Raw genomic sequence first — 13,283 nt, forward strand, 5'->3', positions numbered from 1 at the left:
TTTTTTTATTTTTTTTTTTTTTTTTTTTTTTTTTTTTTTTTTTTTTTTTTTTTTTGCGGTACGCGGGCCTCTCACTGTTGTGGCCTCTCCCGTTGCGGAGCACAGGCTCCGGACGCGCAGGCTCAGCGGCCATGGCTCACGGGGCCAGCCGCTCCGCGGCATGTGGGATCTTCCCGGACTGGGGCACGAACCTGTGTCCCCTGCATCGGCAGGCGGACTCTCAACCACTGCGCCACCAGGGAAGCCCTATTATTCATTCTTTTTAATGTGTCTCTCTTAGAACTCATTATTTTATGACCCATTGTGAAGTTGTTCGAAATCATCTAGTACATTTCTCACTTTCTTTTTTTCCAGTAAGCTAGGTTTTAGGAAAATTTGTGTGAATTGTTCCAAACTGTATATATATATACACATATATACATGTATATATATATACACACACACATATATATACATGTATATATATATATATATATATATATTCTCCATAGGAAATCTTCACAAAGAAATTCTGCTATAGAGACAAGACTTGGGAGAAGGAATTGGAAACCAGATCCCCCAGTTTGCAGCTGATTCAGCTGATGGAAGGCAGAATAAACCACCAATAAATAGTGAGAACAATGGAAAAGGCTCGGGGACTTTTGTGATTTTATCAGCAGACGGCAAGTGTAATTTAATATAGACAAACTAATAATTAATTGGGGAGCAAGGAGGCCAGTCCAGTGATGTGCCTAGGCAGAAAATAATCCTCTAACACAGAGATCAAGAAAAGGATTTAGGGATTATTCTTGAAAAATCATTAAAACCCTCAGTCTAGTGCATAGTTCTGGGAACAAAAGCGAACACAGTGGTAGCAAAGAGAAAGCACAGAAACTGGAGGTGGCAACCGTTAGTTTGAAAAGGACTTTGATCTAGTCAGGAATCTCACCATGTTAGCCATTAGGATGCAAGGAGGTGACAGGAGAAGAATAAAAACTCAAGAATCAAACGTATTCACTTACATAAGAGGGACGTGAACTCAAATACCTCCAAGGACCAAGCAGGTGAGTAAATGTGTGAGTTGTCACGGTAAGACTTCAGGGAAGGGTGGGGACTGGGTCAGAATGGAGGGTGCTTAAAGGCTTTTAGATTCACGTATGTGAGCACGCCTCCTCCCTAATCCGAAGGTCCCTGGAGGATAGGGCTGTGTCTTACTCAGTCTTGTATCCTGCACTGCATTAAGCATAGTACTTTGCCCCATGAAGGTTGGTTGAATATGTTGCAATGAAGAAGCTGCTCTATGCCATACATAGCAGAAAATGCTGCTGACAATTGCTGCGTCTGTTCCTCTCTGGCTGCGGCGTCTGAAGTTGCGTGTCTAAAAGAGCTTGTGAGTGGGCCTGAAAGCCCACTCTGTGCCTGGCTCAGCCTCACAGCACCTGATTTGCATGCAGTGTGTAAATTATTTCTGTCTCTGTTATGTATAATACTGCGCTTTCTCTCTTCTGTCAGCTCCTCCCACTTAGCTTGGCCTTCCTTCATCCCAGATTTTCCCCTTTCCTTTTTTTAGCAACATAAAAAGGAATTTCTCAGTTGGTTTTTCCTTTTCTGTCTTCTCATCCTGTTTTGTTTTGCTCTGTACTCTTTCCTTTTTCTCATTACACCTATGCTACAAAAGATGGGAAACAAAAACCATCTCAATGAATTATGTCCTCAGGTTGTGTGATATTCTGGTTAGCAGAGTTTGTGTTTAACTGACATTCTACTCTTTCAAATGGCACAATCCTTTTACGGTAGGTAGGAGAAATAGGTTAACAATTAAGAAGTACATTAGGCTGATCTTAATGTTTATTTATATTTTTTGACATTCACTGATATATACAAAAAACCTACGACATATATATGTAAATTATAAAGCATAATAATAAATGAATAGCTATGAACCCACCTCTTAAGAACTAGAATGTTAAAAATACAGTTAAAGCCTTTGTATTTTACTTAGTGTTTCTTTGGCGCCTACCAATCCTGCCTTGGGACCATTACTATGAGCATCAGTTACAAGTGTACGATACTCTGGATGCACAGCGTAATGCTTTTGTCAAAATATAAAATAAGGACTTGCCTGGCAGTCCAGTGGTTAGGACTCCATACGTCCAATGCAGGAGGCATGGGTTCAATCCCTGGTCAGGGAACTAATATTCCACATGCTGTGGGCGCAGCCAAAAAAAAAAAATGTATATACATATGTATATAATATATATATATATATATACATACGCACAAACATATAGCTTATATATATAATATATATTATATATATTTTTATATATGTATATTTATATATATATATGAAATAAGAGTCTGAGTTGTTCCTTGCATCTGTCTCCTCTTCTCCTTCCAGATTCCATTGCTGAGGCCCAGCCTGGAGACATTCATCTAGACCATGACACCAGCCCCTTTACTTCTCTCTCTGTCTCTGTCTTCACCCAGGGTTGAAACTGCAGCTGGATGATGGGGCAAGCCAATAGGGCAGTTGTGGATGGGGAGATTCAGTCTATTAGAGACAAACATATTTGAACCAATTAGAAATATGGTGCCAATTAACTGAATTTTTATACAACTCTAAATGACCAGCGAAGTGTGAATTGATTCTATCTACCTGCTATATTAGTTTTCTATTGTTCTATAACAAATCACTACAAACCGAGCAGTTTAAAACAACACACAGTTACTCTCCCACAGTTTCTTGGGGCAGGAGGTCAGGCAGAGCTTGGCTGGCTCCTCTGCTTAGCTCTCACGTGGCTGTGATCAAGGCGTTGGCTGGGCTGCATTGTCATCCGGAGGCTCAAACAGGGAAGGATCTGCTGCCTAGCTCAGGTTGCTGGCAGAATTTGTTTCCTTGTGGTTTTATCACTGAGGGCCCTAGCTTCTAGCTGTCTGTTAGTATGAGGCTGCTCTCCCATCCTAGAAGTCACCTTGCCACATCCAGCCCACTAGGGGAGTCTCCAGCTTCAGCCTGCTGAGATGGAGTCATATATAATGTAATGTAATCCAGAAGAGTGACATCATGTCACCTCTACCACATTCCATGGGTTAGAAGCAAGCCACAGTTCTTTCCACATTCAAAGGGATGGAATTGCACAAAAGTGTGAACACCAGGAGACAAATCCTTGAAGGTCATCTTTTAGGGTCTGTCCACTACATATGCCTAAGTAGACAGTGATTTGGAGTAGGAAAAAAAAATCCTAGTCAGCCATATATATATATTTTTTAAAGTCTCTTCCCAAAGATTATGTGTGATTATGATTAACTGAAAGTTGGCTTTCCATGGAAATTTTAAAACCAAAGAATGCATTGCATAGTGCTGACTGTTTGGAAGGAGTGACTTATTTTAGTATCTAAAATGTAAATCCTTTAATGTGCTCTCCCAAAAGTTCTTTAGTTTAGAAAGTCATAAAATAGAACTGATAAATGCAAGAGAACTATATACAGAAGGAAATTTTTGCCAATTTTTTTTTTTTTTTTTTTGCAGTACGTGGGCCCCTCACCGCCGCGGAGCACAGGCTCTGGACGCGCAGGCCCAGTGGCCATGGCCCACAGACCCACGTGGGATCCTCCCCCGGACCGGGGCATGAACCCGCATCCCCTGCATCGGCAGGCGGACCCTCAACCACTGCACCACCAGGGAAGCCCTAATTTTACCAATTCTTTAAAGGACAATTGATTCTGTTTCGGCTAGGAAAATTTAATCTGTTTATGAATATTATTTTTATCGAAAAGAATATTAGTTTCTTCCTGTCTGCACTAATAAAGGTTGAGCCAAAAAATACTGGTTTATAGAGATGCCAATTAATTCGTCAGCTTAGGATACCTGCATGTTGTCAGCTTTTGCTCTAACTTCTACACTTTCATCAAAGCTGTTGGTCTAAAACAAAAACTTAATTTTGTCATTTCTCTGAATCAAAGCCTCTGATGACTTTCCACTGCCCTATACAATCAACTTTAAAGTCTTAAACCTGACTTTTATGTATCTTCAAAAATGACCCCAGTCTACCCTTACCATCTTCCTCTTCTTTCACACTTCTACCTGCATCTGATGCTGTAGGCACACTGAACAGTTTCAAGAGCACCAGAGCTCCTTCATGGTGCTGCCTCTGCATCTGTTATGTCCTCAACTTGGCATACGTCCATCCCCTTCTCTGGGAGTTCGAGAGATTTTGCTTCGTTCTACTAGATTCCTTGGGCAAAGTGCTTAATACTTAGTAAGTACTCAATACATATTGCTTGAATAAATGAGTCTCAGACTATTCTTATGTAAAATGAGAGATTGAATGAAATGATGGTTCCTTATGGCTCTCTTTTTAAAATAATTACACGAACTTAGGCAATGTAAGAGTACATATAAATAAATGAAAATTTGTGATTGAAATTCTAAATGCTACAGGATTTCAGAGGAAGGAGGTATCATTCTGTGTTGGAATAATCAAGGACTTTTCTTTTTTTTTTTTTTTGGTACGCGGGCCTCTCGCTGTTGTGTCCTCTCCCGTTGCGGAGCAAAGGTTCCGGACGCACAGGCTCAGCAGCCATGGCTCACGGGCCCAGCCGCTCCGCGGCATGTGGGATCTTCCCGGACCGGGGCACGAACCCATGTCCCCCGCATCGGCAGGTAGACTCTCAACCACTGCGCCACCAGGGAAGCCCTCAAGGACATTTTTTGCTGAAGAAGGTGGGATTTGAAACAGGTGTTGAAAGATGAGAGTGATTTTGAGCCATTGCTAGCATGATACCTTCTTCTTGTAGGCCTTAATTAAGTTTATTGATTTGAATTTTTGAATTGAATGATAGACAAAGGGGAGGTAAATAGACTTTGTGAATGGAAAAAACAACGCGGTCAGAAGCTCTAGTGCAGGAATGAGCCAGATATGTGTGGTCAATGAGAAAATTTTCCTGATAAGGGTGTGTTCTGTTCAACAGTGAAGATTAATTTTGACTATGTAGGTTGGGAACAAGATTATGGAAGATCTGAAAACTAAGGGGTGCAGACTGAATTTTGTACTGTAGTAAATAGTGAGCTATCACATGTTTTCACAATAGCATGATAGAATTTTATGTTTGTTAGCCTGGTGATGGTAAGCAGGCTGGGTGGGAAAACAAGAGAATAAAGTCATGGAGATTAGGTAGGAAGCCTCAACTTGGATAAAAGTCATTCCTTATACTTTTTACATCTCTTTATGATTTAGAAAGCATCCAATAAGCCTATGAGAGAACTTCTCACAACAAGCCTCAGAGGAGGGTAGGGCAGATATTAATATTCTTATCCTATATAGAACTGAGATTCAATCTGGATTTGTCCAAAGTCACAGAACTGGCCAATAGTGTTCCTGGAACTCAAACCTATTTTGTGCCTTTTTAATCTCTAAGACCAGTATTCCTGTCATTAAGAAAGAGAAATGAAAGAGGAGATATCAAAAACTGAAAATATACAACTTTATAAGGTATAATTCACATTATGTAGCAGTAAGTTGTGGCCTGAATATCAGGAAATATAAGTCCTAATCCTTGAGTTAATGTGATCTAGTGTGACCTTAAATAAATGTCTTCTACGGCCAGCTTCCTCTTCCTCATCTGTAACATAAAGGTTGTTCACAAAATGCTCTTTAAATGCATTCTGGCTCAACGGTCTTGGAGTTTGTGAGTGAGTCATCAGCTAGGGGTCTGGATGACCAAGTGAGGCTGGTATCACGGCAGTATGAAAATTGGAGGACAGTGTCAATTTGAGAGCCAGGAATGATGAACTCAGGTTTGCACATCAGGAAAAAGTTAAAGGGAGTGGCTGGCAGAGTAACAGTCCTCCAGATATGGCCACATCCTTATCCCTGGAATCTGTGAACATGTTGCCTTACATGCAAGAGAAATTGCAGATGTAATTAAAATAAGTATTTTTTTCAGATAGGGAGGTTATCCTGGATTATCTCAGTGGGAAGAGGGAGGAAGGAGAGTCAGAGTTAGAAAAGAAGATTTAATGACAGACGCAGACGTGAAGTAATTGCTGGCTTTGAAGATGGAGGAGGGATATGAGCTGAGGAACGCAGGCAGCCTCTAGATCTAGAAGAAGCAAGGACATGGCCTCTCCCCTAGGACCTCCAGAAGGCCCACAGCCCTGCTGACACCTTGACACTCGCTGAGACCCCCTCTGGACTTTTTTTTTTTTAACGATTTATTTATTATTTATTTAATTTATTTTTGGCTGCCTCGGGTCTTAGTTGCGGCACGTGGGATCTTTGTTGAGCCATGTGAGATATTTCCTTGCCGCGCGCGGGCTTCTCTCTAGTTGTGGCACACAGGCTCCAGGGCGCATGGGCTCTGTAGTTGTGGTGCGTGGGCTCTGTAGTTTGTGGCACGCGGGCTCTAGTTGAGGTGCACGAGCTCAGTAGTTGTGGTGCGCGGGCTCAGTTGCCCCGTGGCATGTGGGATCTCAGTTCCCTGACCAGGGATCGGACCCACGTGCCCTGCATTGCAAGGTGGATTCTTTACCACTGGACCACCAGGGAAGTCCCTCCCCAACCCTGGCCTCCAGACTTATGACCTCCAGAACTGTGAGGCAACAAATCTGTGCTGGTTTAAGCCACCAAGTTTGTGAAAATTTCTTACAGCAGCCTCAGGAACCAAATACAGGGAGTGTCTAGGGAGGGAGGACTAATATTCACTGCCACCTACTGTATCCCAGGCGTTGATATCACAATAAGCTTGTGGGGGAATCAGTGTGCTCACTGTTTTATCCATCAGGAAAGTAAACCTGAGAGCGGAGGTAACTTGCCCAGGTGACACAGTAAGAGTGGGAATTCAGATTTCGGGCTGTGTGACTGACGGTTCCATCATCCAGTTTCTGGTATGAAAGGCAAAGTCCACAAGAAAACTGCACGATTGCTTAATCTCACAGTGCTGGAAAACCAGAGGAAATATGGTAAAAAATCAATGAACTAGGAGCTTGGGAACGGCGATGATCTAGCAACATTAAAATCTAGCAACATGAAGCAGGGATGGGCCAGCATCAACACTAACTCAGGGGCAGGTACATTTTACACTATTTCAATAAACCGTCACAAACCATGCTATGAGGTGTATTTTATTCTGCCTGTTTTTACGTCTGAGGAACTGAGGCTTCAATAAGAAACTACCTTGCCCAGAATCCTATAGCTAATGACAGAGCTGGGATTTAAATACAAAGCTCACCTTTTTGACTAAAAAACCAAACCAAAACAAAACAAAAAACCCAAAAACTTTTATTTAAAAAAAAAATGAGGGGCTTCCCTGGTGGTGCAGTGGTTAAGAATCCGCCTGCCAATGCAGGGGACACGGGTTCGAGCCCTGGTCCAGGAAGACCCCACATGCTGCGGAGCTACTAAGCCCGTGTGCCACAAGTACTGAGCCCGTGTGCCTAGAGCCCGTGCTCCGCAACAAGAGAAGTCACTGCAATGAGAAGCCCGCGCACCGCAACGAAGAGCAGCCCCCGCTCACCACAACTAGAGAAAGCCCACACGCAGCAATGAAGACCCAACGCAGCCAAAAATAAAATAAAATAATAAATTTTAAAAAAGGAAGAGCCAGAGAAAGGCATAATTTAGTTATCACTTGAAAATATATGACACACACACAACCCCCACGCCAAACTCACACAGAAGATTGTAATTGGCTTGAGGTCATGGATGTTTATATCATTATTTGCTCTCCAGGGTGCTTAAAACAGTCTTGAGTAGATTGTAGGCACCCAATGTACACTCACTAGATGGAATCTGTCAGCGGGATAGAGGGGATTCTGTATAAGGATGACTGAAAAGACTGAAACCCCGAAGTCTGGAAGGATGAAGGTTGAGATCTGATGGAACCCAAATGTAGCAGAGTCCCCACTCCCCCTTAAAGCTTTTCTCTGTGCCTCCATCCATCACTGATTTCCTCTTTCTCCTCTCTGATGGCCCCAAGTGCTTGGGCACTTGATCACTCAGTTTTGCACTTCATTCTGCTGCACTGAGAGCAACAGCGCCCCCTGCCTCCTGTATCAACCCGACTTTCTAGTCTCCCCATCCCTCTCTCTCATCCTTGCTCTCCAGCCTGATCGCTTGTCTATGCAAATCCTTGTCTCTGGACTGCCTGATGCCCTGACTAGAGCCGGTGGAATCCCTGCCTCACACCAACCTGTATCTAGATCCTCCTTGCCCATTGCTCCAACTTTTGGGGTTAATTCTCCCTTCCCCCACAATGCCTTCTCTAACTCTTCCAGCTCTTCTCCTCCACCCTCTAATCCTTATAGAAATATAAGAAAATTCAAGAAGGGTTTAAGTCAATTCACAGATGGCAGAGTTCTTAAGAGACAGAAACATTTACAAAATACTCCTCAGTGGACCTGCTGTCCAAAAATACAGATGTGCCTACCCCTTCATCCCTACCTGTCTCTGCAACCCTGCATGTGTGTGCACACTCTGTACCCTTCAAAAATAAAACCCTCCCTCAAACATTTATTGCCTTTCTCCCATCCCTCCCATTTCTTCCTGCCACTACCACCATCCTATAGGTATCACTGTAATTTTTTGGAAAAATACAAGCAAATAAGAATAGATAACCTTATCCCCTCCCCTTCCTTACAGAAAACATAGCAAGCTGTATTGTTTTGCATCTTACTCTTTTTGGAGGACAAAGTATACTGCAACTCTTTCTATGTCACTAAAAAAGAAAAGTGTAAATTTACAATGTCACTGCATGTATTCTGTAGTGTAGATATGCCACAGTCTAACTAATTTAACTAGTCTCCTTTTGGATTGACACTTCTTTTTTTTTCTCTCCCATCTTTTTTCTTGCTATTATAAACAATGCTAAATGAATAATCTTGGCCACATGTAATTTCTGGCATGTGCATGTTTATCTGTAGGATAAATTCCCATAAGAGGGACTGCTGTCTCAGAGGGTGATTGCATTTGCAATTTTGATAGATAGTACCTAATTCCCTTCCATAGAGGTTGTACCATTTTGTAACACCAGCAGGAGTGTGTGAGAGGGCTTGTTAAAATTTCAGTTCTTAACATCAAATATAGAAATGGAGCTTCTCAGGATAATGGGTTCTCTGTGCTTACTCTGCAGTGCTCAAAGAAGTCCTATTTCTATAGAAGAAAATTGGATACGAGGAATAGATTTGATAAGGATGACATCCACCTACTGGTTGTGAGGCTTTACCTAGGCTCAAATTAGGAAAATCTTGTGAAGAATGTAGGAAGCCCCTTTGCAATGCTTTTGCTGGGGCAAATCCTCGTGTTGGAATTCAAGTGTCCTGTCTCTCAGATGTGTATCAGCATCTTACATGATAGGGTCCCTCCAGTGACTAAACCAGTGACACTGACTTCATTTCGAGGGGCCAATAGCTGTCTGGCCCAGGGCAAGGGTAGAGTAAGCGGTTTAGGCTTTAGAGTCTAATCCATGCCTACCCTACCTCCTAAGGGTGAGACTCTGGGTGTCATGAGGCTGATTCAAGCCTGTTTTCTAGACCATTAGAATGGGGACACTAATATTCATGCCTTTTTGGACTGTTGTAAGATTAAATGGAGTAATGTTTGGGATAGTGACTAACACACAACAGTATTCGACACTAACTTTCCCTCTTTACCTTTCTGAAACTAACAGAGAATTGGGACAAAACCCCCCAAAGTTCTCTCTAAACAGCCAAAATATATGCCACAATTTCCATATATTAACTCTGTCTCACTTTACTCATAGAAGAGGCTCTAAAAATCTATTTACTATTATTTTACATGTTATTCCAACATCTTTTGTAGTTTGGCTTCCCAGCCTGTATCCGAGTGGAAATAACAGGGGCCAAAGTTGTTAACTGACTGAATGATGAAAAGCAGAGCTTAAAAAAATTGTTATTTCGAAACAACAATAACAACAAAAGTGACCAATAGGCCTGGGTGCCTCTTTAGCAGGCCCATAGACAGTCAGAGTCTCTTAACATAAGGCTACCTTAAGGGCAAATCATCAAGAAAGGGTTAAGTGGTGTGCTGGTAAGAAAGCAGACCAGTGGGCAATGCATTTCTTTTATTCCCTTCCCCACCCCCAGTTTACTAAAGAATTGAGATATCTCTGTAATATATCAATTGAGTTTTATGAAGATTTACATCATAAAATGTAAAGTAATGCAATGAAAGTCACTTCAAAGGGTAAATTTCAGTTACATGAAAAATTAATTAATTCACTCATTTAACCAATATTTATAGAGTGCTCACTATGTGTTCAGGACTGTGCTAAATGCTGCACTGGCTTGGACATCTAATTGCCCCAAAATTCTAGGTTAAAAAAAAAAGGACCATTCATAGCACAGTCCAAATTTATGTTAACCTTTCAATGAGTCTTCATGAGAGGTTTATTATCATTGATTTCAATTTTAGAAACTCCTGGGTTCTACAAAGTATCCCTTCCATAGAAGGCAGAATGGTAAAATTTCTGAAACAGCAAATGTAAAGTTGAAATCACTTGACAGTCTGTGAATCTTATATATGTACTTTAAACTTCAATTGTGATAAACCCTTTTGACTTAGCCTCATTTGTCCGTGTTGTATAGTGACTGTAGTTTACTTAGCTAATTTCACTAGTAGATTACGTTCCTTCAGGGCACAAACAGAAAATTGTAAATATGTCATTGCTGCTGGCTTTTTTATCTCATTTCACAGGCTCACAGGCTCAAATAGAGAAAATGTATTAAAAAAAATTAATTGCATCTATTTCCTAGAATTATTTGAAAATGCTTTCATTTATTAGAGATACCAAATCTACTGGATGATAGAATTTAAGTAACTATATGTTGGCATATGTGAACATAGCAATAACAATAATAGCATAGTAATAATAGTTATTATTAATCCAGTGCTTACTACCTATCAGGCATTGTGTTGAGAGCTTTGAATAGACTATGATCTTTAATCTGTCCAACAACTTTTTTTAAAAATAAATTTATTTGTTTTATTTATTTATTTTTGGCTGCATTGGGTCTTCGTTGCTGCTAGCGGGATTTCTCTAGTTGCGGTGAGCAGGGGCTACTTTCTGTTGTGGTGGCAGGCTTCTTACTGTGGTGGCTTCTCTTGTTGCGGAGCATGGGCTCTAGGCACACGGGCTTCAGGAGTTGTGGCACGCGGGCTCAGGAGTTGTGGCTCACAGGTTCCAGAGTGCAGGCTCAGTAGTCGTGGTGCACAAGCTTAGTTGCTCTGCGGCATGTGGGATCTTCCCGGACCAGGGCTCGAACCCGTGTCCCCTACATTGGCAGGCAGATTCTTAACCACTGTGCCACCAGGGAAGCCCTGCCGAACAACTTTTCAAAGAAGTCACTGTTATATTCCCATTTATATAATGGAGGAAACTGGGATTTAAAGAGGTTAACTATCTTGTTCACTTTATTCATGTTTTAGTGGAACTGGGATCCAAACCTGGGCAGTCCTACTCTACACCTATGCCATCTTTTAAAGGTGTTATTAACTCAAATTCAGTAAAGAAAGAAGTAGTATCTCATCTAAATGCAGAGTAATCCTTACCTGCTGGCTATAAGTTTTATGCCCATAGGAACAAGGAGGCTTAAATTATAGTGTGAAGTAAAAGGATACCCTTATGTGACATGTTTCCAAAAGTAGATTTTGGATTATTTCTTCCCCCCCTCCCCCCTCAAATGGCAAAGGTAAAAACTCTCTTTGAGTACTTTCTGTAAACGTCTTTACAGGTTTTAGCTTGGCATAAATACCCATGAAACGTTGTGTACCAAAATGTGGAATCCTCACCTTGCCCTGCCACCCCCAAAATTTAACTAGGAGCTATAGTGTTAAATATTATATATCTCAAAATAATGATACTGAAAATTTCAAAGGCATCTTTCTTCCCCGAAACCTCAATGCCATACAAATATTACCTAATTTGTCCTATTGGAAGGAAAATGATTGGCATGATTAGAAGGTTTTACTGAAGGAAGAAGTAGACAGAATCAGAAAAATGAGCACAAAAATCCAGAGAGGTCAATGAGAAAATTCAGGGTTAGAAAATTTTTTCTTTTAACTCCAAAATGTTCCATTCACCTGATCAGTATCAATTGTGACCATGTAGCTTTCTCTATCTGGCTTCAAATATACTTTCACTAGAAGATCATTGTAATTCAAATCCATTCAGTGCTGCTTCACTTTTGTAAACTGTTAGTTAAGTAGTGTACCCTGCACCTATTTTAATGATATAGCACATTGATAACATTTTCACTTATTTAAAGCCATGTTTACTGACAGATCCTTAGCACCAAAAAAATTCTAAAAGGCAATTTTCACACATCCAAAAGCTTGAAGAAGTAACTGACACAGCTTAAACCCTGGCTAGTTCTGAATTTTCCAAGTTAAGGTCACAGAATTGAAAAACTGCATACTTAAAAAAAAAGTTGGTAGAAATACATTTTAATCGTGAAGAAAATACACTCAAGGTCACAATATGCCAATTCAGTCTTTGCTGTAATTTTCAAGACCCAATCAGGCTGGTTATCACTGGATTTTTGCCTGCACTTTTCTCAAGGGAATGGTGAAAACTTTATTGCAAAAGATGGTAAAGTTATCAGTGACAAGAAAATCAGGGGGTCAACAGAGGTAAAAGAGCAGGGAGTTGTCTAAATAGAAGTGAGAATCAGTGTGTATGGGAATCTAAACTGACTTATACAATTTCTAAAGACCCTCAAAATAAGAAAAGGAGACAAATTTAAAAGAAAAAATCAAAAAAGGAAAAGAAACAGCCAAAGAGGTGAGAGACAGCCATTTTGATGGGGGGGGCGTCTAACTACACAATGAGGTCATCCTATCTCCCGGAAGTGACACGTAATCACCTGCTTTGCACTAGCTCCGCCCCTTCCCTCACAGGTCCCGCCCCTCCGCCAGCAGCCGGGAGGGTGTTAGGGGGCGTTTCTCCAGGAGGAAAGCTGTGAGCTGCGACGCTGAGGAAGGGGACCCCAAAACGTCTGGCACTGCCCCCTCCAGGGATCACTTTGGACCGCCTCACTCGGCCCAGCGGGATTCAGAAACGCCGAGGGGTCAACCTGATGGGTTTCGGGGTCAACGGAAGAGGGGAAGGGGAGCCCTGGCGGGGTGAACCCCCCGGTCCCCCGCCCAGCAGCTGAGGCACAGGAGGGCGGCCATCTTGGCCGGGAGGGTAGGGCTGGGGAGCTGCGGGCGCCGTGCGATTGGGGGGCTCGCCCGGAAGTGACGCCAACTACCCGGAAGCGGAGGGGGTTCCCTGGCCCACTCCCC

Source organism: Neophocaena asiaeorientalis, unplaced genomic scaffold (genome assembly GCF_003031525.2).
Source record: "Neophocaena asiaeorientalis asiaeorientalis breed wild unplaced genomic scaffold, Neophocaena_asiaeorientalis_V1.1 scaffold633, whole genome shotgun sequence".
Taxonomy (NCBI): Eukaryota; Metazoa; Chordata; class Mammalia; order Artiodactyla; family Phocoenidae; genus Neophocaena; species Neophocaena asiaeorientalis.